At 45.4% G+C, this 25,678-nt stretch overlaps 2 pseudogenes across 1 annotated transcript; both read left to right on the top strand.

The window, feature by feature from the left end:
- Window positions 1-308: 308 nt before the first annotated feature.
- Window positions 309-7,852, top strand: LOC109865324 (cysteine protease ATG4D-like; annotated as a pseudogene). The gene is made up of 10 exons (XR_004211136.1): window positions 309-1,158; window positions 1,503-1,586; window positions 1,738-1,911; window positions 2,358-2,721; window positions 3,228-3,293; window positions 3,575-3,732; window positions 3,849-3,927; window positions 4,022-4,099; window positions 4,232-4,351; window positions 5,610-7,852. The product of XR_004211136.1 is annotated as a cysteine protease ATG4D-like (transcript).
- Window positions 7,853-11,153: 3,301 nt separating this feature from the next.
- Window positions 11,154-25,678, top strand: part of LOC109879841 (transcription activator BRG1-like) — a 35,404-nt pseudogene continuing 20,879 nt past the window's right edge.

The raw sequence follows: 25,678 nt of genomic DNA, 5'->3' as shown, positions 1-25,678 counted from the left end.
ACCTGACCAATGTGGCATATCAAGAAGCTGATTAAATGGCATACAAAGCCACAGGTGCACCTTGTGCTGGGGACAATAAAAGGCCACTCTAAAATGTGCAGATTTGTGTCACAACACAATGCCACAGATGTCTCAAGTTGAGGGAGTGTGCAATTGGCATGCAGGAATGTCCACAACAGATGTTTCCAAATAATTTAATGTTCATTTCTCTACCATAAGCCGCCTCAAGTCATTTTAGAAAATTTGGCAGTACATCCAACCAACCTTACAACCACAGACCACGTGTAACTAAGCCAGCCCAGCATGTCTGTATTCCCAGTCATGTGAAATCCATAGATTAGGGCATAATTAATTTATTTCAATTGAAGGATTTCCTTCTGTGAACTGTAACTCAGTAAAATTTTTGAAATTGTAGCATTTTAATTTTGTTCAGCGCAGGGGAAGGAGGGAGAAGTGGTTTACTTTGAAACTGACTGTGACTAATATTGTTTTTCCCAATAGCATTCACTAGCCTAACCACTGCGACAGCTGCTCTGGTCTGCATAATAATAGCAAAGTCGTCAAAAATGTTTAATCCCTGCCACTTTCAGATCCACTTTCTTGTGAATCAGCATGAAATGAGAGAAAATCGGCCTCACATCAGTCATTTTTTAGACGTACAACTAGCTTAACCTCTGTCTTTCAATGTTAATGTTTAAACTTCATCTTCGTGCTGGACAGACAAAAGGAGAGTGACACATATAGCACTTACTCCATGGCTAATCAAATTACACATGCATGCACTGTCGTAGAAAATCGATCTCTCTTCCCCACCCCTCTCTCTCTCTCTCATCCCTCTCTTCTGTCAGGTCCCTATTGCTATGAGGATCTGCAGAGCCCTGCTGTAAGCCTGAGCCATGAACTCCGTGTCTCCCAGTGCAGTTCAGTATGTGGGGGGAGTAGGAGTGGTGTGTCAGGATGACACCCTCCAGAGAGAGGAGACCAAGAGGCCTCAGCAGCCACAGCTGGTGGACCCTGGTGGAGGAAGTGGCTTTGGGAAGCGGCAGGGTACTGATGTCGGTGGGGGTGGAACCAGAGATGCCACCACCGCTGGAGAGCCAGACGAGGTGGACAAACTCAAGACCAAGCTGATGTCGGCGTGGAATAATGTCAAATACGGTCAGTCAGTGGGTTCATTTGAACTTTTTTTCCCATAAGGCGGATAGTTCTATATAGCTGTTTAACTAGCGACAAACATAACTTCAAGTTTTTCTATACAGTCAGTTTTAACAATGGCTTTTTTTATTTTCTTAAGAAATAGCAACAAGGGGGATTTTATAATCTTTGTACTTTCTGTGTGAATAATCTTTGTTAGGTCTTTTTTTTTTTTCTCTCAACAGAAGTCTCATACAAAGCTATGTGTAATAGCCCTCCCGAAGTCAACTTCCCCCTTCCTCACCCAGTCATCAAGACATAAAGAATCCCCTCTAAAAAGGTCCGTTCTGTTTCTTTTCCCTCTTTAGGCTGGTCAGTCAAGTCGAAGACCACATTCAACAAGAGCTCTCCGGTGACTGTAATGGGCCACTCCTATCTGCTCAATAGTGAAGGTAGCTAACCTCCAACAACCCCACTCCCAACTTCAAAGGACTTCCTGGTAAAATAGATGACGCTCTCTGCTCCATACCCAGTGAGGATAAACTGGTTGGAAATATGTATTTTAACCAGTTCTGCTCACTGGGTATCTCTCTCTCCTTCCAGACGAGGTGGAGTGGTTCAGGCGGGCGTTCGTGTCTCGGCTGTGGCTGACCTACCGTAGGGAGTTCCCCCAGCTGGAGGGCTCCACCTTGACTACAGACTGTGGCTGGGGCTGCATGCTGCGGAGCGGACAGATGCTGCTGGCCCAAGGCCTACTGCTACATCTGCTGCCACGAGGTGAGACAACTCATAGAGTTAGAAAGAGGGCTCTAAATGGGTAGAGATACAAAGATGGGTCCTCTTCCTAACTCTGAGACAACAGCACCAAATCTGGCCCAATCCAATCCCAAATGGACCCCTATGCACATACAATTGTGGAGATCTGAGAGGATTTGTTTGGTATAAACAATATGATCGGTGAAACTTACACCTAGCAGGGTGGAGCTATTAACATATTGCATACACTTGTCAGATCCTCTCAGATCTCCACCAGGGCGTAGGGGTCCATTTGGGATGGGGCCCCTGTCTCTCGCTCTCACACTTGTTTCTCTTTCTGCCACATCTCTCTTCAACTGTTTCCCCTCTCTCTCTTTCCTGGTCTGTCTCCCCTCTCTCTCCTCTGTCTCCTACATCCACCTCTCCATCGATCACTACTAACTAACTGTCTGTATTGTGTTGTCTAGACTGGTCGTGGCCAGACGCCCAGCAGTTCGCTGATGTAGACTTTGAGGCTCTGAGACCCCGCTCCCCGTCCCGTGCTGGTGGTGTACCCATCCCCTCCTTCGGCTACTCCTCCTCCTCGCGGATCCCCACCGCGCCCCAGAAGACCTCCATGCCAGGGGGCACGGCTCTCAACCATACCCAGAAGAAGAGGCCCGAGTCGGGCAGGGACAGGCAGGCTGAGCCCCTCCACCGGAGGGTTGTGGCCTGGTTTGGGGATGAGCCCCCGGCCCCGTTTGGGGTGCACCAGCTGGTAGAATTGGGGAAGAGCTCAGGGAAGAAGGCGGGGGACTGGTACGGCCCCTCAGTGGTGGCACACATACTACGGTGAGGAGCCCTCCATGGGGTGTGGTCAAGATAATGATGCTGTCAGAGCATCAGCCATAGAAGTAGAATCTATAGAACATACCTCATTCAAGTCAGTGATGGCATTAGCATGCATTTGATTTCTGTACTTAGATTTTTGATAGATGTCTGTAATGCCAGTACATCAGAATGATCTCCAGCAGACATGTTTACTGATGCACCTTTATTGTGTAGATGTTTTGGTTGCTATTATATTTTTTAAGAAGGCTCGGTGGTATGCCTGACTGCATGTTGACGTTTACCAGGGTTGGAGTCAATTACATTACAATTCCACTCAATTCAGGAAGTAAACTGAAATTCCAATTGTTTTCAATGTTGTTCAATGAGGAACATTTGGAATTAGAATCAACATTTGGTTTACTTTCTGAATTATTAAATGGAATTGAACCAAACCCTGATATTTACTTAATGCCCAGTAGCATCAGTATGTTGTGACATTAAACATGAGCCGTATGTTTGTTTTCCAGAAAAGCAGTTGCCAAGACTTCTGAGGTTCACTAACCTGGCTGTATATGTAGCGCAGGACTGTACCGGTGAGTTTGACTTTACACTGTACCTTTCCTGCTGGGTGGTTGGTTGGTGTTGTTGGTTGGTGTTGTCATTTGTCGAATTCACCAGATATTGTATGTTTGGTCCATCTCAAATGTTCTTTGCCATTGGTCTTCTGAATGTATCTTAACTGTGTCTCATTTCTGTATCACAATTTAAATTACAAAATGGGGAGGGCAAAAATTACATTTCAGAATGTGGGGGGGGACGACGACATATCCCTAGTGAAACTTAGGCCCATAGTAGCATTGTGTGTTTCTTTCAGTGTACAAAAAGGACGTGGTGCATCTGTGTGACCAGTCGTTGAACCAGAGTATATCAGATCCTGAGCCCAGTGGTCCAGGCTGGAAGTCTGTCATCATACTGGTTCCAGTCCGACTAGGAGGAGACTCTCTCAACCCCTCCTACATCAAGTGTGTCAGGGTGTGTACACGCATGTACACACACACTTTCATAACCTAACCTTCGTCACAAAGCTTGTTATTTCTCCATGGTTGATGTCGCTCTGACATGAATATGGAATTTCTTTGTGTCTGAAGAACATTCTCAGGTTAGAATGCTGTATCGGGATCATCGGCGGCAAACCCAAGCATTCGCTGTTCTTTATCGGCTGCCAAGGTAAGAAATGCACTCTTCTTCCTGGTTCAGTTGCTTCTGATTGGACAGTGGGCTGTCATTTAACCTAACCTCGCCTTATTTCCTGTCCAATCAGACGAGCAGCTGCTGTATCTGGACCCTCACTACTGTCAGGCCGGTGGTGGATGTCACTCAAGACAACTTCCCACTGGAGGTTGGTTGGACTTTATATCGCTCTGCTATGACCCAGATAAGCATGTTTTGACTGGATCAAAGTAGGTCATTTTAGATTCAGACGTGTACCTTGTCTGTAATGCTCTCCCTCTCTCGCTCCCCACCTCCCCAGTCGTTCCACTGTAGCTCGCCCAGGAAAATGCCCTTTAGTCGCATGGACCCCAGCTGTACTATAGGCTTCTACGCCAAGAACAAGAAGGACTTTGAGTCTCTATGTTCTGCCGTCTGTGTGGTGAGCTCAGCCTCTTGTCCTCATTTCAAGTCTCTTCTTACTCATGTATACATTCCTCACTTATGCATCATTTATACATTAGTTATGCATCACATATAGATCATTTATAGATCTTTAATTTATAGATCTTTGACGCTGATATGATTTATAGATGCATGAGTTGAAGCGACGCAACTTAGATGGCTTATTCGTCACTTCTAGATAGATAGACATGTTACACGTCTCTTACGCATCAGTGATACATCACTTATACATCTGTTACTGGATACATCACTTATACATCTGTTACTGGATATCACTTATACAGAACCATTCAAAGGTTTTGACACCTACTCATTCCATGGTTTTTCTTTATTTGGACTATTTTCTACGTTGTAGGACAGTGAAGACATGAAAACTATGAAATAACACGTATGGAATCATTTAGCAACCAAGAAAGTGTTAAACAAATCAAAATATATTTCAGATTGTTCAAAGTAGCCACCCTTTGCCTTGATGACAGCTTTGCACACTCTTGGCATTCTCTCAACCAGCTTCATGAGGTAGTCACCTGGAGTGCATTTCAATTAATAGGTCTGCCTCTTTCCTCAATGCGTTTGAGCCAATCAGTTGTGTTGTGGCAAGGTAGGGGTGATATACAGAAGATAGTCCTATTTGGTAAAAGACCAAGTCCATATTATGTCAAGAACAGCTCAGACTGTCATTTGTCTTTGCTTCTATCATTGACTGACCTTCATGTCTTAAAGTAATCTGGAAAATTTCAAGATCTTTGACAGTTAAAGTTCAGTCGCAAAAACCATCAAGCACTATGATGAAACTGGCTCTCATGAGGACCGCCACATGAAAGACCCAGAGTTACCTCTGCTGCAGAGGACAAGTTCATTAGAGTTAACTGCACCTCAGATTGCAGCCCAAATAAATGCTTCACAGCGTTCAAGTAACGGGCACATCTCAACATCAACTGTTCAGAGGAGGCTGTGAAAATCAGGCCTTCATGGTCAAATTGCTGCAAAGAAACCACTACTAAAGGACACCAATAAGAAGATGAGACTTGCTTGGGCAATGTAGAAAATAGCAAAAATAATGAAAAAATCATGGAATGAGTAGGTGTGTCCAAACTTTTGACTGATTACACCAACTGTATACATCAGTTGCACTAACTGTTACTGTATACATCACTTACATAAAGCTCTATCTTATTCTGGGTGACTTTAATAAGTGACCAATTCAACACTTTTTCATATCCCCCCCACCCCAGGCCCTATCGTCGCCCGAAGAGAAGTACCCCATCTTTACCTTCGTGGAGGGCCAGGCCCAGGACTATGGACTGGTGGGCCACAGCTCCTCCTATCCTCACTCTGACACTGGCCCCGCCCACATGCTACCCCAAGGCAAGCTCAGCAGGAGCAACAACATAGGCAGCTCTGACGACTTTGTCTTCTTGTGAGTACTGGTTTGTGTTCCTGAGGAACGAAATGTAAGCAAACTGGGAAAGACTGACTTAGAATTTTGGGATGGATTCCATTTCCCTGTTTTTATAGAGCTCAAAGTGGATATATGCTTTCTGCTGTATCACAAACTCTGGCATTTGTGTCCATCCTATTCGATCCGAGGCTTCAACTGAATCTCACTGTCGGCCTGTCTCTGTCTGGGCAGAAACAGGTCTTAGAAACTAACGCTAGGAATTACTAAATTGGACTGTTGCCCCATCACAAATGGACCCTAAGCCCTATACACTTATGGAGATCTGACAGGTGTTAATATGACTAACTAGGCTAGGTGTAAACTTCACCATATTGCTTATTTATACCAATCAATTCCGCTCAGATCTCCAAGGCCGTAGGGATTTGGGATGGGGCCTCTGACTTCATTTTGGGAACAATAACAACTGGAAACACGGAGCCTGTTTGATACATGCTACATGACAGGGGTCACTAGTAGTGGAAGACAAGGTACTCAGCCCTCTTCTCTCTGACTTGTATTATAAGACTGCTGTACAATTTTTACATTCATTTCTGTTTTGTAAGATTTATTGTGTGTGTGTGAAATGATTTGTGTGTGAACTGAAGCTGTTGGTGTGTTGATTTGCTGTTATGTTCACATTCCTCTACTGTACTCTTATATTCCCTATGCCATCTTAATTCAGTGTTATGGCTATAGTACTATATTCATACTACATGGCTATATGAATTTCATTGCAGCATTCCAACCCTCTCTTTAGTTGTGCTGTCCTTTGACACACCATTCAGGCAACAGTAAATGACCTGGACTGGGCTCCCTACATAACCTCGCTCACTGTTTTCCAGACATGGGTTCAAATAGTATTTGCTTCCCCCCCCAAAAGGTACTTACTTTTTGGACTATTCTTTTTGCCCTAGCAAGCTCAGAAAACCAATACTAATTGAACCCCAGGTCTGCTACACTCTCACACTATTTCATCAGCTCTCTCTTGTCAATTAGTCTACCAGTATCAACTTGCAACACACTAACAGGAATCCAATGTTGTAACAATTGCCCCTTTTGTGTAATGTGTTACACTAGCTCCTATCTGGATGATGGGAAATGATCCATTTACCAAGAGGCTATGTCCAAAAGGACACCCTATTCCCTACATCGTGCACTACATAGAGAATAGGATGTATTTTTGGATGAGGACAGTTTTTGGTTGTAGTGAGACTTGTTGAATGAATGATTCTGAACTCTATTCCTTTTAGGGTCCTCGTAATGTTTTTAACAAGGGGGTGCTGCTGAGTACTGGCACGGGGGGATACCTCACTTTGGACTCAGATTTCTTTGCATTTTTGAACATGTGTAACTTCAATTTATTATGGTAGAGTTAAAAGCCTTGAACTTTGGAGACCTGCATATTAATATCTAAGCCAGGGCTGTTCAATTCTGGTCCTGGAGGGCCAAAACACTTCTGTTTTTTTGTTTCTACCTGGTAGTTAATTGCACTCACCTGGTGTCTCAGCCAGGTCTCTCCTTATTAGAAGGAGAGGATGAAAACCAGGACCGACATTGAACAGCCCTGATCTAAGCATTAAACCCACCAAGTTAGATATCAAAGTCACAAGCTCCCTCAACCCCAAAATAAAATGAAATAGTCTGGGAAGTGGTTAAAACACTGTTGATTGGATGCTTGATCTCACATTTTAATTAGGCTTCTGACCTGTGTGCAACAGGTATCCTCTAAGGGGCAAATCTTGACTTTCACTTAACCTGAATGTTCACTGATCATTCATTGAAGTCAATGGGAGAATAAGTGAGAATGTGAGGCTAGTGAGTTAGGATTCACCCCAGTAATCTGTGTACTTCACTCTTGTCCATGTGTATCTTATCTCATAAAGGTGACATTTATTTTCTAAATAAAGTGAAGAATTGGCATATGTAGGAAGTCTTAAATGTGCTAATGACCACCCTAATAAGGGACTGCATTCATGTGGACAACATGATTTTGTAAAACTGTTGTATAGAATGTTATTAAAGGTAAAAATTTTTGTATTTATTGTCTGAATATAAGATTGATTGAACTCTTGGCCTACATGTGTATGTTGTTTTTGTGCCAGCCAGGATTCTGGCGAGTAACAACCTCCTTATCCAACTATCTATTGTCCCACATAGTCACAATCTTTATCCTGTATAAAACCACTCTCCTACAGTGCCTTGAGAAAGTATTCACACCCCTTGACTTTTTCCATATTTTGTTGTTACAAATTGGGATTAAAATTAATTGACTTTTTGTGGATGGAAAAATTCTAACACTTAAAAATATATATATATATTTTAGTGGGGAGAACAAGTATTTGATACACAGCTGATTTTGCAGGTTTTCCCACTTACAAAGCATGTAGAGGTCTGTAATTGTATATCATAGGTACACTTCAACTGTGAGAGACAGAATCTAAAACAAAAATCCAGAAAATCACATTGTATGATTTTTAAGTAATTAATTTGCATTTTATTGCATAACATAAGTATTTGATCACCTACCAACCAGTAAGAATTCCGGCTCTCACAGACCTGTTCGTTTTTCTTTAAGAAGCCCTCCTGTTCTCCACTCATTACCTGTATTAACTGCACCTGTTTGAACTTGTTACCTGTATAAAAGACACCTGTCCACACACTCAATCAAACAGACTCCAACCTCTCCACAATGGCCAAGACCAGAGAGCTGTGGCTCCATGCAAGATCTCACCTCGTGGGGCATCAATGATCATGAGGAAGGTGAGGGATCAGCCCAGAACTACACGGCAGGACCTGATCAATGACCTGAAGAGAGCTGGGACCACAGTCTCAAAGAAAACCATTAGTAACACACTATGCCGTCATGGATTAAAATCCTGCAGCGCACGCAAGGTCCCCCTGCTCAAGCCAGCGTATGTCCAGGCCTGCCTGAAGTTTGCCAATGACCATCTGGATGATCCAGAGGGGGAGTGGGAGAAGGTAATGTGGTCTGATGAGACAAAAATAGAGCTTTTTGGTCTAAACTCCACTCGCTGTGTTTGGAGGAAGAAGGATGCGTACAACCCCAAGAACACCATCCCAACCGTGAAGCATGGAGGTGGAAACATCATTCTTTGGGGATGCTTTTCTGCAAAGGGGACAGGACGACTGCACCTGTATTGAGGGGAGGATGGATGGGGCCATGTATTGCGAGATCTTGGCCAACAACCTCCTTCCCTCAGTAAGAGCATTGAAGATGGGTCGTAGCTGGGTCTTCCAGCATGACACCACCATGGTGGAGTGCTGCAGAGATGGTTGTCCTTCTGAAAGGTTCCCCCATCTCCACAGAGGAACTCTGGAGCTCTGTCAGAGTGATCATCGGGTACTTGGTCACCACCTCAATTTTGAGTCTCATAGCAAATGGTCTGAATACTTATGTAAATAAGGTATTTCTGTTTTTATTTTTTATTTATACATTTGCTAAAAATTATTTAAAAATTGCGCTGTTTATTATGGGCTATTGTGTGTAGGTTAATGATGGGGAAAATATTTTAATCCATTTTGGAATTATGCTGTAACAAAATGGGGTCTGAATACTTTCTGATTGCGCTAATATATATATATATATATATCTACAGTGCCTTTCGGTAAGTATTCAGGCCCCTTGACTTTTTCCACATTTTGTTACTTTACAGCATTATTGTAAAATTGATTAAGCAAAAGCAATTCCTCAGCAATCTACAAAAAATACCCCTGTTTTTGCTTTGACATTATGTGTGTAGATTGATGAGGGGGGGGATTTTTTTATTTTTCAATAAGGCTGTAGCGTAACCATGTGGAAAAAGTCAAGGGGTCTGAATATTTTCAAAAGGCACTATATATCTCTTGTATTCACCCCTGAGCCAATAAATGTTAGAATCACCCTTGGCAGCGATTTACAGCTTGAGTCTTTCTTGGTAAGTCTCTAAGAGCTTTACACACCTGGATTGTACAATATTTGCATTTGATTATTTTTAAACTTCTTCAAGCTCTGTCAAGTTGGTTGTTAATCATTGCTAGACAGCCATTTTCAAGTCTTGCCATTTTCAAGCCTATTTAAGTCAAAACTGGTAATAAGCCACTCAGGAACATTCAATGTCTTCTTGGTAAGCAACTCCAGTGTATATTTGGCCTTGTGCTTTGGGTTATTGTCCTGTTGAAATGTGACTGTGTCCCAGTGTCTGTTGGAAAGCAGACTGAACCAGGTTTTCCTCTAGGATTTGGACTGTGCTTAGCTCTATTCTGTTTGTTTTTATCCAAAAAGCTTCCTCGTCCTGGCTGATTAACAAGCATACCCATAACATGATGCAGCCACCACCATGCTTGAAATGAGTAAGTGGTTCTCATTGATGTGTTGTGTTGGATTTGCCCCAAACATAATGCTTTGTATTCGGGACATAAAGTTAATTTCTTTGCCACATTTTTTGCCGTTTTACTTTAGTGCCTTATTGCAAACAGGATGCATGTTTTAGACAATGTTTTTATTCTGTACAAACTTCCTTCTTTCCACTCTGTCATTGAGGTTACATTTGTGGAGTAACTACAATGTTGTTGATCCATCCTCAGTGTTCTCCTATCACAGCCATTAAACTGTTTTAAAGTCACCATTGGCGTCATGAGCGGTTTCCTTCCTTTCCGGCAACTGAGTTAGGAAGGACGCCTGTATATTTGTAGTGTATTGATACACCATCCAAAGTGTAATTTATAACATCACCATGCTCAAAGGGTTATTCAATGTCTGCTTTTTTATTATTGTTTTACCCATCTACCAATAGGTGCCCTTCTTTGCATTGGAAAACCTCCCTGGTCTTTGTATTTATAAAGGATCCCATCAGCAGCTACTCTTCCTGGGGTCCAGCAACGTTAAGGCAGTTATATACTATTTAAAATATTACATTACATAACCCTTTACACAATACATTGTGTTTGTGGTTGAATCTGTGTTTTGAAGGCACTGTATGCCCCTACATGGATGGTGGTATTTGGTTTAGATAGAACATCTGTAACACAGAATAGACTCTTTGCTGTAATGGCTTCAAATCAAATAGTATCCTTGGAACTGATGTTGATCTAAATTCAGTCTGGAAATAAGAGTCACTGCTCAGTCTGTGCGAAGGATTCATCTTTGCATTTGTTTTTTTATAGAAATATCAATCATGAAATAACATATGGCTTGGAAATCTAGACAAGACAAATAACTAATATACAATGTAGAGTGTGTATCCTAGCCTACGGTCAGTTTGTAACAATACACAATAGGCTACCTTGGTTGGCTCTGTTGCTGCACAGGGACGCATGCGCAATTCTCGGCGGCCGTGACTCTACAGTCGGTCCTCACTGCAACCGTGAGGGAGGGGGCGCTCGAGCCACGTCGTTGAATCAAATAACCGCTTCAAGCGCAGCTCCACTGTTTACGAAAGAGCAAGGGTGAGAACATTAATTACGACAGTCGCGACGTGTCTAATATAACCAAATTCAGGACAACGGGACACCTGCGAGCCTTGAATTTATCCCGGGTAAGTCCGACTGTGGCACAATCACAGACAGTCCGCCATTCCCCCTTCATCGAGACTCCCATTTAATGCTCTATAGGCAAGGGATAATATAATGTTCATGTTCCCCCCTTTTCAAGTTGAGTCGATAGACCGACGTGTATAAACAGCGGTGTAATTGCTATGCAACGAGAGGCTGTGCGCAACGAGTGCTTTGATGCAGCGCAGGGTGTGAGTGCATCAAACTGCCAGACAGAAAGGATGGATAACTAGTGAAATCATATTTTCTATGAAGCAATCGCGACTTAGTAGCGATAGACAGATAATCGATAGGTTTGTGGCTTTATATATTTATTCAATAAACCTCCGGCATGTCATCATTTCAAACATTAGTTTTATTATGGCCATACCATTTAGCTATCATGGGTGGGTCCTATTAAAACGCTTATTACATAGTAATTTATTTATAGACATGACAAACTACACACATTTTAAAGGATTAGGCCCAATGAGATTTCAATACTAATTAATGATCAGTCTTAATGCACGTTTATCCTCTGTCTCGCTCTCCAGTGGTCCCTACTATCATCCAATAGCAGGAGGGTCTTCCCCCTCCAACCATCCCATTCATTCAGGATGTCCACTCCAGACCCTCCCATTGGGGGTACCCCTCGACAGGGTCCTTCCCCAGGCCCGGGGCCCTCTCCTGGGGCAATGCTTGGCCCCAGCCCTGGTCCTTCTCCAGGGGGGTCCTCTCACAGCATGATGGGGCCGAGCCCAGGGCCTCCATCCTCAGGTCACCCCCTGCCTCAGCCTGGGCCCTCTGGATACTCCCAGGAGAACATGCACACTCTGCACAAAGTAAGGACACCTTGTGGATTATTGAGTGCTACTGTACCTAACCAGCTGTACCCATCAGAACCAAAGGCACATTTCCACATTGAGTGGACAATTACGTTTTTTTTCTTCTGTTGTGTTCTATTCTATTCCATTCCATGCTAAATTTTGTCTGCCATCTACAGTGTCGGTCAAAAGTTTGGACAGACCGACATATTCAAGGGTTTTTCTTAATTTTTACTATTTTCTACATTGTAGAGTAATAGTGAAGACATCAAAACTATGAAATAGCACATATGGAATCATGTTGTAACTAAAACAGTATTAAACAAATACAAATATATTTTATATTTGAGATTATTCAAAGTAGCCACCCTTTGCCTTGATGGCAGCTTTGCACACTCTTGGCATTCTCTCAACCAGCTTCATGAGGTAGTCACCTGGAATGCATTTCAATTAACAGGTGTGCCTTTTTAAAAGTTAATTTGTGGAATTTCTATCCTCAATGTGTTTGAGCCAATTAGTTGTGTTGTGACAAGGAAGGGGTGGTATACAGAAGATAGTCCTATTTGGTAAAAGACCAAGTCCATATTATGGCAAGAACAGCTCAAATCAGCAAAGAGAAACAACAGTACATCATTACTTTAAGACACTTTGACAGTTTCTTCAAGTGCAGTCGCAAAAACCATCAAGTGCTATGATGAAACTGGCTCTCATGAGGAACACCACAGGAAAGGAAGACCCAGAGTTACCTCTGCTGCAGAGGATAAATTCATTAGAGCTGCCAGCCTCATAAATTTCAGCCCAAATAAATGCTTCACAGAGTTCAAGTAACAAACATATCTCAACATCAACTGTTCAGAGGAGACTGAGTGAATCAGGCCTTCATGGTTGAATTTCTGCAAAGATATGGAATCATGTAGTAACTGTCGTTTCTGTTTGCTTATTTGAGCTGTTCTTGCCATAATATGGCCTTGGTATTTTACCAAATAGGGCTATCTTCTGTATACCACCCCTACCTTGTCACAACACAACTGATTGGCTCAAACGCATTTAGAAGGAAAGAAATTCAACAAAATAACTTTTGACAAGGCACACCTGTTAATTGAAATGCATTCCAGGTGACTACCTCATGGAACTGGTTGAGAGAATACCAAGTGTGTGCAAAGCTGTCATCAAGGCAAAGGGTTACTTTGAAGAATCTCTTTGTTTAACACTTTGGTTACTACATGATTCCATATGTGTTATTTCATAGTTTTGATGTCTCCACTATTATTCTACAATGGAGAACATAGTAAAAATGAAGAAAAACCCTTGAATGAGTAGGTATGTCCAAACTTTTGACTTGAACTGGAACTCCTCCCTATAAATACAGTGCATACACTTTTTTGAAACAATTCCTTGCAACAATCAAAACCTGTTGCCATGTAGATATATCTACATTTGTTTGTATCTATGTCTCCCTCCCTGTAGCCACTGGAAGGTATGGAGAGAAATGCCATGGAGAGAACTACCATGGAGAGGACTACCATGGAGAGGACTACCATGGAGAGAACTACCATGGAGAGGACTGCCATGGAGAGGACTGCCATGGAGAGAAATGCCATGGAGAGGTCTGCCATGGAGAGAAATGCCATGGAGAGGACTGCCATGGAGAGAACTGCCATGGAGAGGACTGCCATGGAGAGGACTGGTATGGAGAGGACTAACTTGGAGAGGACTGCCATGGAGAGGACTGCCATGGAGAGGACTGCCATGGAGAGGACTGGTATGGAGAGGGCTGGTATGGAGAGAACTGGTATGGAAAGGACTGGTATGGAGAGAACTGGTATGCATGAGAAGGGCATGAGTGAGGAGTCCCGCTTTGCCCAGATGAAGGGCATGCCCATGAGACAGGGAGGGCACAGTGGCATGGGCCCTCCTCCCAGCCCCATGGACCAACACTCTCAAGGTAGGTACACACTCTCACCAGGGGTCTGTTCAGGAGGGTGCACAGTTGAACAATGTTCAGAAATATAGTGGGGCAAAAAAGTATTTAGTCAGCCACCAATTGTGCAAGTTCTCCCACTTAAAAAGATGAGAGAGGCCTGTAATTTTCATCATAGGTACACTTCAACTATGACAGACAAAATGAGAAGAAAAAAATCCAGAAAATCACATTGTAGGATTTTTAATGAATTTATTTGCAAATTATGGTGGAAAATAAGTATTTGGTCACCTACAAACAAACAAGATTTCTGGCTCTCACAGACCTGTAACTTCTTCTTTAAGAGGCTCCTCTGTCCTCCACTCGTTACCTGTATTAATGACACCTGTTTGAACTTGTTATCAGTATAAAAGACACCTGTCCACAACCTCAAACAGTCACACTCCAAACTCCACTATGGCCAAGACCAAAGAGCTGTCAAAGGACACCAGAAACAAAATTGTAGACCTGCACCAGGCTGGGAAGACTGAATCTGCAATAGGTAAGCAGCTTGGTTTGAAGAAATCAACTGTGGGAGCAATTATTAGGAAATGGAAGACATACAAGACCACTGATAATCTCCCTCGATCTGGGGCTCCACGCAAGATCTCACCCCGTGGGGTCAAAATGATCACAAGAACGCTGAGCAAAAATCCCAGAACCACACAGGGGACCTAGTGAATGACCTGCAGAGAGCTGGGACCAAAGTAACAAAGCCTACCATCAGTAACACACTACGCTGCCAGGGACTCAAATCCTGCAGTGCCAGACGTGTCCCCCTGCTTAAGCCAGTACATGTCCAGGCCCATCTGAAGTTTGCTAGAGAGCATTTGGATGATCCAGAAGAGGATTGGGAGAATGTCATATGGTCAGATGAAACCAAAATATAACTTTTTGGTAAAAACTCAACTCGTCGTTTTTGGAGGACAAAGAATGCTGAGTTGCATCCAAAGATCACCATACCTACTGTGAAGCATGGGGGTGGAAACATCATGCTTTGGGGCTGTTTTCCTGCAAAGGGACCAGGACGACTGATCCGTGTAAAGGAAAGAATGAATGGGGCCATGTATTGTGAGATTTTAAGTGAAAACCTCCTTCCATCAGCAAGGGCATTGAAGATGAAATGTGTCTGGGTCTTTCAGCATGACAATGGTCCCAAACACACCGCCCGGGCAACGAAGGAGTGGCTTCGTAAGAAGCATTACAAGGTCCTGGAGTGGCCTAGCCAGTCTCCAGATCTCAACCCCATAGAAAATCTTTGGAGGGAGTTGAAAGTATGTGTTGCCCAGCAACAGCCCCAAAACATCACTGCTCTAGAGGAGATCTGCATGGAGGAATGGGTCAAAATACCAGCAACAGTGTGTGAAAACCTTGTGAAGACTTACAGAAAACGTTTGACCTCTGTCATAGCCAACAAAGGGTATATAACAAAGTATTGAGATAAACTTTTGTTATTGACCAAATACTTATTTTCCACCATAATTTGCAAATAAATTAATAAAAAATCCTACAATGTGATTTTCTGGATTTCTTTTCTCATTTTGTCTGTCATAGTTGAAGTGTACCTATGATGAAAATGACAGGCCTCTCTCATCTTTTTAAGTGGGAGAACTTGCACAATTGGTGGCTGACTAAATACTTTTTTGCCCCACTGTAACTGTATTGTATAGAACCTATATGATTATCTGTTATGGTAGAATTGGATATTGTGTCAAATCTTTTCATTTTTATGTAATGTTTCACCTCACTAAATATCCCCTTTCTCTCTCTCTCTCTCTCTCTCTCTCTCTCTTTCCGTCTCCCTCTCTCTCTCTACCAGGCTACCACTCCCCACTCGGAGGCTCTGACCACTCCAGCCCCGTCCCTTCCAACGGGCCCCCCTCTGGCCCTCTCCAACCCTCTAGCGCTGGCCCAAATCCCTCAGACACCTCCTCCAACCCAGACTCCCAAACCCTGGGGGGCCAGAACCAGCAGCAGAACCGGCCCGGTGGGCCCCAGCAAAGTGGCTCCGGCCCTGGCCCTCATGGCCCCAGCCCTGGCCCCACCACCCCTGGTGGCCCCGGAGGAGGCCCTACTCCTTTCAACCAGAACCAGCTTCACCAGCTGCGGGCCCAGATCATGGCCTATAAGGCATGTACAGAATATTGATGATTTAAGGGTTGAAAGACCGATACGTGTTTAAGATGATACATTATAACTGATATATAATGTGTAATGTGTAATGACTGCCTATGGTTATTTATAATGTCTCCAAACTCTGAGTGGTCCACAATGTTGTTTTTAATATGTAGCTAATATGCCTTGTCACCTGTTGTATAAATATTGTAGAGTGACACTTTATATGCTTTTTAATTTAATCACAATTTCATGACTAAAGGGTAGACAAGCAAGTCAATGAACATCATTCACATGTTACAATAACTAACATTAACGTACTGGATTGCTACTTTAATAAACTTGTCTCCCTGTAAGATGCTGGCCAGGGGGCAGCCACTACCGGACCATCTCCAGATGGCTGTCCAGGGGAAGAGGCCCATGGGGTGCAGCCCAGGGATGCAGGGTCCGGGGCCAGGGCAGGGGGGACTGGGGCAGCCCATGCCCAGCCTGGCTCCTGGAGGTCCTGGAGGTGTGGGACCAGGACCAGGAGGACCCATGGGCCAGGGCTACAGCAGAGCTCACGGTGAGGGAGGCAGAATGAAGAGCATTGGATATTGATCAATGTAATTACAGTAGCTAGTTGAAACAGAAGGATTGATCAGTCAAAGCATTGATCAGTCTGCTCCAGCTTCAGTCTGCTCCAGCCTCAGTCTGCTCCAGTCTCAGTCTGCTCCAGCCTCAGTCTGCTCTAGCCTCTCCGACCTAATGTGTGTGTATCGGGTGGGTTTGGATACAAAGCAGAAGACACATTTCCATCTGGTGTGGACTAATAAAATATATTTTATCTCAAGCATTTCACTGCACCCGCAATAACATCTGCTAAACACGTGTATGTGACCAATAAGATTTGATCAGTCAATTAATCAGCATCTAAATGCTGTGAGAAGTAGCAAGCTTGTATTGTTTTGATCTGGTACAGTAGCTGGATATCTGTTTTCCAATAGGTCTGAAAAGTATGAAACATGAGTTTTTCTCTGAATGTACCACTGATATAATGTTGTAGGGATGATGGGACCCAACATGCCCCCTCCAGGCCCCTCTGGTCCAACCGGCATGCAGGGACAGAACCCCAACGGACCTCCCAAGTCCTGGTCTGAAGGTGAACATAATAACACCAGCGTTATTGTCACTTTCTTCTGAGGGGCAATGAGTTCAAGTTTATTATAGTTAGTCACATAGTAGGAACAGATGTGGGATCTTAATTTGATCACTGTTTTGTTGCTGAGAATTTTCCTTCAAAGCTGGAAATGTGAACATGTAGTGTATTTGAGTTTTTAAAAGTCTTCTAAAGTTTGTAATTTCCACTTTGAAATTGTTGACTTGATTTGCCCAAATGAACAATCTATCAACCCATACAAAAATGTCCTGTTGCTGCAGGATTATTTTCCTGCTGTAGCAAACTAAGATCCTACATCTGTACTCACATAGTAGTTAATCACATAGAAGTTAGTCAACACAGAGTTAATTGTTAAAACATTATTCATGATGGCATTTCATGATTTAGTCCTGTATATCATTTTAATCCATGTTAGGTTTTGGTCAGTTACAATCACATCAATAAATTGATTGATGGTTAGTTACCTTTGCCCTTTCTTTCCTTCCCCCAGGTCCAATGGTAAACGCCGCCGCCCCCTCTAACGCCCCCCAGAAGTTGATCCCTCCCCAGCCGACGGGCCGTCCCTCCCCCGCTCCACCCTCCATACCCCCTGCGGCCTCCCCGGTCATGCCCCCCCAGACTCAGTCCCCTGGGCAGCCGGTCCAGCCCTCACCCATGGTGCCCCACCATGCCAAGCAGAACCGCATTACCCCCATCCAGAAACCCCACGGACTCGACCCAGTGGAAATACTGCAGGAGAGGGAGTACAGGTAACCTATGAACCCTGACCCTTAAGCCCTGACTCTTAAGCCCTGACCCTGTGGAGAAACTGCAGGAGGGGGATTACAGGTAATACACTAACCCTGACCCTTAACCCCTGACTCCTAACCCGGTGGAGATATTGCAGGAAAGGGATTACAGGTACAGTACACCGTTAATCAAAATGTATTTATAAAGCCCTTTTTACATCACAAAGAGCAGTAACCTGGCCTAGACCCCAAAGAGCAGTAACCTGGCCTAGACCCCAAAGAGCAGTAACCTGGCCTAGACCCCAAAGAGCAGTAACTTGGCCTAGACCCCAAAGAGCAGTAACCTGGCCTAGACCCCAAAGAGCAGTAACCTGGCATAGACCACAAAGAGCTGTAACCTGGCCTAGACCCCAAAGAGCAGTAACCTGGCCTAGACTCAAAAGAGCAGTAACCTGGCCTAGACCACAAAGAGCAGTAACCTGGCCTAGACCCCAAAGAGCAGTAACCTGGCCTAGACCCCAAAGAGCAGTAACCTGGCCTAGACCCCAAAGAGCAGTAACCTGGCCTAGACCCCAAAGAGCAGTAACCTGGCCTAGACCCCAAAGAGCAGTAACCTGGCATAGACCACAAAGAGCTGTAACCTGGCCTAGACCCCAAAGAGCAGTAACCTGGCCTAGACTCAAAAGAGCAGTAACCTGGCCTAGACCACAAAGAGCAGTAACCTGGCCTAGACCCCAAAGAGCAGTAACCTGGCCTAGACCCCAAAGAGAAGTAACCTGGCCTAGACCCCAAAGAGCAGTAACCTGGCCTAGACCCCAAAGAGCAGTAACCTGGCCTAGACCCCAAAGAGCAGTAACCTGGCCTAGACCCCAAAGAGCAGTAACCTGGCCTAGACCCCAAAGAGCAGTAACCTGGCCTATACCCCAAAGAGCAGTAACCTGGCCTAGACCCCAAAGAGCAGTAACCTGGCCTAGACCCCAAAGAGCAGGAACCTGGCCTAGACCCCAAAGAGCAGTAACCTGGCATAGACCACAAAGAGCTGTAACCTGGCCTAGACCCCAAAGAGCAGTAACCTGGCCTAGACTCAAAAGAGCAGTAACCTGGCCTAGACCCCAAAGAGCAGTAACCTGGCCTAGACCACAAAGAGCAGTAACCTGGCCTAGACCCCAAAGAGCAGTAACCTGGCCTAGACCCCGAAGAGCAGTAATCTGGCATAGACCCCAAAGAGCAGTAACCTGGCATAGACCACAAAGAGCTGTAACCTGGCCTAGACCCCAAAGAGCAGTAACCTGGCCTAGACCCCAAAGAGCAGTAACCTGGCCTAGACCCCAAAGAGCGTTAACCTTGCCTAGACCCCAAAGAGCAGGAACCTGGCCTAGACCTCAAAGAGCAGTAACCTGGCCTAGACCCCAAAGAGCAGTAACCTGGCCTATACCCCAAAGAGCAGTAACCTGGCCTAGACCCCAAAGAGCAGTAACCTGGCCTAGACCCCAAAGAGCAGGAACCTGGCCTAGACCCCAAAGAGCAGTAACCTGGCATAGACCACAAAGAGCTGTAACCTGGCCTAGACCCCAAAGAGCAGTAACCTGGCCTAGACTCAAAAGAGCAGTAACCTGGCCTAGACCCCAAAGAGCAGTAACCTGGCCTAGACCACAAAGAGCAGTAACCTGGCCTAGACCCCAAAGAGCAGTAACCTGGCCTAGACCCCGAAGAGCAGTAATCTGGCATAGACCCCAAAGAGCAGTAACCTGGCATAGACCACAAAGAGCTGTAACCTGGCCTAGACCCCAAAGAGCAGTAACCTGGCCTAGACCCCAAAGAGCAGTAACCTGGCCTAGACCCCAAAGAGCGTTAACCTTGCCTAGACCCCAAAGAGCAGGAACCTGGCCTAGACCTCAAAGAGCAGTAACCTGGCCTAGACCCCAAAGAGCAGTAACCTGGCCTAGACCCCAAAGAGCAGTAACCTGGCCTAGACCCCAAAGAGAAGTAACCTGGCCTAGACCCCAAAGAGCAGTAATCTGGCATAGACCACAAAGAGCTGTAACCTGGCCTAGAACCCAAAGAGCAGCAAACTGGCCTAGACCTCAAAGAGCATAACCTGGCCTAGACCTCAAAGAGCAGTAACCTGGCCTAGACCCCAAAGAGCAGTAAACCTGGCCTAGACCCCAAAGAGCGGTAACCTGGCCTAGACCCCAAAGAGCAGGAACCTGGCCTAGACCCCAAAGAGCAGGAACCTGGCCTAGACCCCAAAGAGCAGTAACCTGGCCTAGACCCCAAAGAGCAGTAACCTGGCCTAGACCCCAAAGAGCAGTAACCTGGCATAGACCCCAAAGAGCAGGAACCTGGCCTAGACCTCAAAGAGCAGTAACCTGGCCTAGACCTCAAAGAGCAGTAACCTGGCCTAGACCTCAAAGAGCAGTAACCTGGCATCGACTCCAAAGAGCAGTAACCTGGCATCGACTCCAAAGAGCAGTAACCTGGCCTAGACCCCAAAGAGCAGTAACCTGGCCTAGACCCCAAAGAGCAAACAGCATTATACATGATTCATCATACATTAATTGAATAGATAGATACATAGTTACATATCTAGTCATACTATATATACATTTATAATAGCAGACTGAGTTCTCTACAGCACTAGTACTGTCTCTCTCTCATACTATCCCCCTCTCTACTTTTCTCTCTCTCTCTCTCTCTCTCTTGCTCTCCTTTCTGTCCCTCCCTCCTCCCTATCTCGTGTCTCTGTGGTATCTCCAGACTGCAGGCTCGTATCACCCATCGTATAGCTGAGTTGGAGAACCTCCCTGGCTCTCTGGCTGGAGACCTGAGGACCAAGGCCACCATCGAACTCAAGGCCCTCCAGCTGCTCAACTTCCAGAGACAGGTAGACTACTGGCCCGCCCTGCGGATCACACACAGGACTGTGTTGTACCGCAGCACTCCTTCGTAGCGTCTACATGACATTGTCATTACAATGACCCTTCATAAAGGCTACATGACACTGTCATTACAATGACATAACAGAAGTCCTATAAACAGTCATGACTCTTTAACTGTGTTGTGCTGTTGAAACAGTCCTGAAAACACTGGAGCCTGTTGAGACCCTCTCCCCTACAGTATTCCCACACATGATGGGGACGATGATGATGATGATGCATTTATATCCACATTTCTCCTTCCTCCGGTCTCTTCCAACCCCACAGCTGCGTCAGGAGGTAGTGGTGTGTATGCGTAGGGACACCGCTCTGGAGACAGCTCTGGACGCGAAGGCCTACAAGAGGAGCAAGCGCCAGTCCCTACGAGAGGCTCGCATCACAGAGAAACTGGAGAAACAGCAGAAGATCGAACAGGAGCGTAAACGTCGACAGAAACACCAGGTAGACTAACACAAACCTGGGGCCGGATTACACCTACTTCTAGACTAACACAAACCTGGGGCCGGGTTACACCTACTTCTAGACTAACACAAACCTGGGGCCGGGTTACACCTACTTCTAGACTAACACAAACCTGGGGCCGGGTTACACCTACTTCTAGACTAACACAAACCTGGGGCCGGGTTACACCTACTTCTAGACTAACACAAACCTGGGGCCGGATTACACCTACTTCTAGACTAACACAAACCTGGGGCCGGGTTACACCTACTTCTAGACTAACACAAACCTGGGGCCGGGTTACACCTACTTCTAGACTAACACAAACCTGGGGCCGGGTTACACCTACTTCTAGACTAACACAAACCTGGGGCCGGGTTACACCTACTTCTAGACTAACACAAACCTGGGGCCGGATTACACCTACTTCTAGACTAACACAAACCTGGGGCCGGGTTACACCTACTTCTAGACTAACACAAACCTGGGGCCGGGTTACACCTACTTCTAGACTAACACAAACCTGGGGCCGGGTTACACCTACTTCTAGACTAACACAAACCTGGGGCCGGGTTACACCTACTTCTAGACTAACACAAACCTGGGGCCGGGTTACACCTACTTCTAGACTAACACAAACCTGGGGCCGGGTTACACCTACTTCTAGACTAACACAAACCTGGGGCCGGATTACACCTACTTCTAGACTAACACAAACCTGGGGCCGGGTTACACCTACCTCTAGACTAACACAAACCTGGGGCCGGGTTACACCTACTTCTAGACTAACACAAACCTGGGGCCGGGTTACACCTACTTCTAGACTAACACAAACCTGGGGCCGGGTTACACCTACTTCTAGACTAACACAAACCTGGGGCCGGGTTACACCTACTTCTAGACTAACACAAACCTGGGGCCGGGTTACACCTACTTCTAGACTAACACAAACCTGGGGCCGGGTTACACCTACTTCTAGACTAACACAAACCTGGGGCCGGGTTACACCTACTTCTAGACTAACACAAACCTGGGGCCGGGTTACACCTACTTCTAGACTAACACAAACCTGGGGCCGGATTACACCTACTTCTAGACTAACACAAACCTGGGGCCGGGTTACACCTACTTCTAGACTAACACAAACCTGGGGCCGGGTTACACCTACTTCTAGACTAACACAAACCTGGGGCCGGGTTACACCTACTTCTAGACTAACACAAACCTGGGGCCGGATTACACCTACTTCTAGACTAACACAAACCTGGGGCCGGATTACACCTACTTCTAGACTAACACAAACCTGGGGCCGGGTTACACCTACTTCTAGACTAACACAAACCTGGGGCCGGGTTACACCTACTTCTAGACTAACACAAACCTGGGGCCGGGTTACACCTACTTCTAGACTAACACAAACCTGGGGCCGGGTTACACCTGCTTCTAGACTAAAAACTATTTACAATGGAGATTATTTGCGAGTGTTGTGCTTTTCAAGGTACAATGTCAGAACACCCTTTATGAAGTTTAGATTATTTTAACTCCTTTTATCCGTAATGAGGATATTTGGGAGAAGTATATCTCACTCTAATATATTTCACTCTTTCGCTGTTCATCATAAAAACTAAAGTTATTAGATACATTATGTTAATCAGTAGTAGTAGTAGCAGTAGGGAAGGAGGATATCTAGTCATGTGGAACAAACGAATGCCTTCAACTGAAATGTGTCTTCCACATTTAACCCAACCCCTCTGAATCAGAGAGGTGCGGGAGAGCTGCCTTGATCGACATCCACGTCTTCGGCGCCCGGGGACCAGTGGTTTAACTGCCTTGCTCAGGATTAGAAGCAGCAGTAGTAGTAGTAGCAGCAGTACCACCACGCCAGCTAGAAATGCTTGCTATGGGACAGAACTGAATACTGACTCTCATCTCGTCTGTCTCCAGGAGTATCTGAGCATTATCCTGGCCCACGCCAAAGACTTTAAGGAGTACCACCGCTCCATCACAGCTAAGATCCAGAAAGCCACCAAGGCCGTGGCCACATACCACGCCAACACAGAGCGCGAGCAGAAGAAGGAGAACGAGCGCATCGAGAAGGAGAGGATGAGGAGGCTGATGGTGAGGACCATTACATACATAGACAGACAGTACATATTCTTATTCACACACTTGTGTGTGTATAAAGTCACACGTGCAAACACTCATACTCTTTCCCGTACTTAAGACACACACTCATGTGTGTACAAAGACACACACTAATGTGGAAACACGCTCTTACAATGCACATTACTTTACACTACTCTCTCTACTCTGATTCCCACACACACACTCATCCATCTCACATCAATGAGTTTTGTCTGAATATCTCCCCCCCCTCGCCTCCCCTCCCCTCCCCTCTCTCTCTCTCTCTCTCTCTCCCTCTCTACACCCTCTCTCCCTCTCCCTCCCTCTCCACCCTCTCTCCCTCTCCACCCTCTCTCTCTCTCCCTCCCTCTCCACCCTCTCTCCCTCTCCACCCTCTCTCTCTCTCCCTCCCTCTCCACCCTCTCTCCCTCTCCACCCTCTCTCTCTCTCTCCCTCCCTCTCCCTCCCTCCCTCTCCACCCTCTCTCTCTCTCCACCCTCTCTCTCTCTAGGCTGAGGATGAGGAGGGCTACCGTAAACTGATTGACCAGAAGAAGGACAAGCGTCTTGCCTACCTGCTGCAGCAGACGGATGAGTACGTGGCCAACCTCACTGAGTTGGTTCGGGCTCACAAGCTGGTACAGGCCCTCAAAGAGAAGAAGAAGAAGAGGAAGAAGAAGAAGGTATGAGAGAGAGAGAGCGAGAGAGCGAGAGAGCGGTACGACAAAGGACACATACACACATCCAATAGGTTCAGGTGCTGGACAGAAGGGGGGGGGGGGGACATTATGCCCATGACTGATATGTTCCTATAGTGATTCGTTGAGACGGACACATGACAGATAAAGATTTCAACCCAACTGGGATCTCCTGAGGAATTTGTGTGTGTAGATGTGGTTGTGAGCTGTAGTCAGCACTAGTCTCTGTAGGGAGTTGATAGAGTCAGTGTGTAGATGTGGTTGTGAGTGTGATAAACACACTGATGTGTGGATGTCTTTCCTACAGAAGCTGGAGAACGCTGAGGGTCAGACTCCTGTACTGGGACCTGATGGAGAAGTGAGTGGGATATTAAACTAACGTACTGGACATTTATCAGACGCTCGTATCCAGAGCAACTTACTGTAATGAGTGCATATATGTTCATACTTTTTCATAACCAATCTACAGTACACTGTTATAGATTTTTATTTATTTATTTTTATTTCACCTTTATTTAACCAGGTAGGCTAGTTGAGAACAAGTTCTCATTTGCAACTGCGACCTGGCCAAGATAAAGCATAGCAGTGTGAGCATACAACAAAGAGTTACACATGGAGTAAACAATTAACAAGTCAATAACACAGTAGAAAACGAAGGGGGGGTCTATATACAATGTGTGCAAAAGGCATGAGGAGGTAGGCAAATAATTACAATTTTGCAGATTAACACTGGAGTGATAAAAGATCAGATGGTCATGTACAGGTAGAGATATTGGTGTGCAGAAGAGCAGAAAAGTAAATAAATAAAAACAGTACGGGGATGAGGTAGGTGAAAAGGGTGGGCTATTTACCAATAGACTATGTACAGCTGCAGCGATCGGTTAGCTGCTCAGATAGCTGATGTTTGAAGTTGGTGAGGGAGATGAAAGTCTCCAACTTCAGCGATTTTTGCAATTCGTTCCAGTCACAGGCAGCAGAGTACTGGAACGAAAGGCGGCCAAATGAGGTGTTGGCTTTAGGGATGATCAGTGAGATACACCTGCTGGAGCGCGTGCTACGGATGGGTGTTGCCATCGTGACCAGTGAGCTGAGATAAGGCGGAGCTTTACCTAGCATAGACTTGTAGATGACCTGGAGCCAGTGGGTCTGGCGACGAATATGTAGCGAGGGCCAGCCGACTAGAGCATACAAGTCGCAGTGGTGGGTAGTATAAGGTGCTTTAGTGACAAAACGGATGGCACTGTGATAGACTGCATCCAGTTTGCTGAGTAGAGTGTTGGAAGCCATTTTGTAGATGACATCGCCGAAGTCGAGGATCGGTAGGATAGTCAGTTTTACTAGGGTAAGCTT

This window comes from Oncorhynchus kisutch, linkage group LG1, assembly GCF_002021735.2.
Source record: "Oncorhynchus kisutch isolate 150728-3 linkage group LG1, Okis_V2, whole genome shotgun sequence".
Lineage (NCBI taxonomy): Eukaryota > Metazoa > Chordata > Actinopteri > Salmoniformes > Salmonidae > Oncorhynchus > Oncorhynchus kisutch.
The sequence above is the reverse complement of the archived record's forward strand: the minus strand, read 5'-3'. Positions and strand labels throughout refer to the sequence as shown.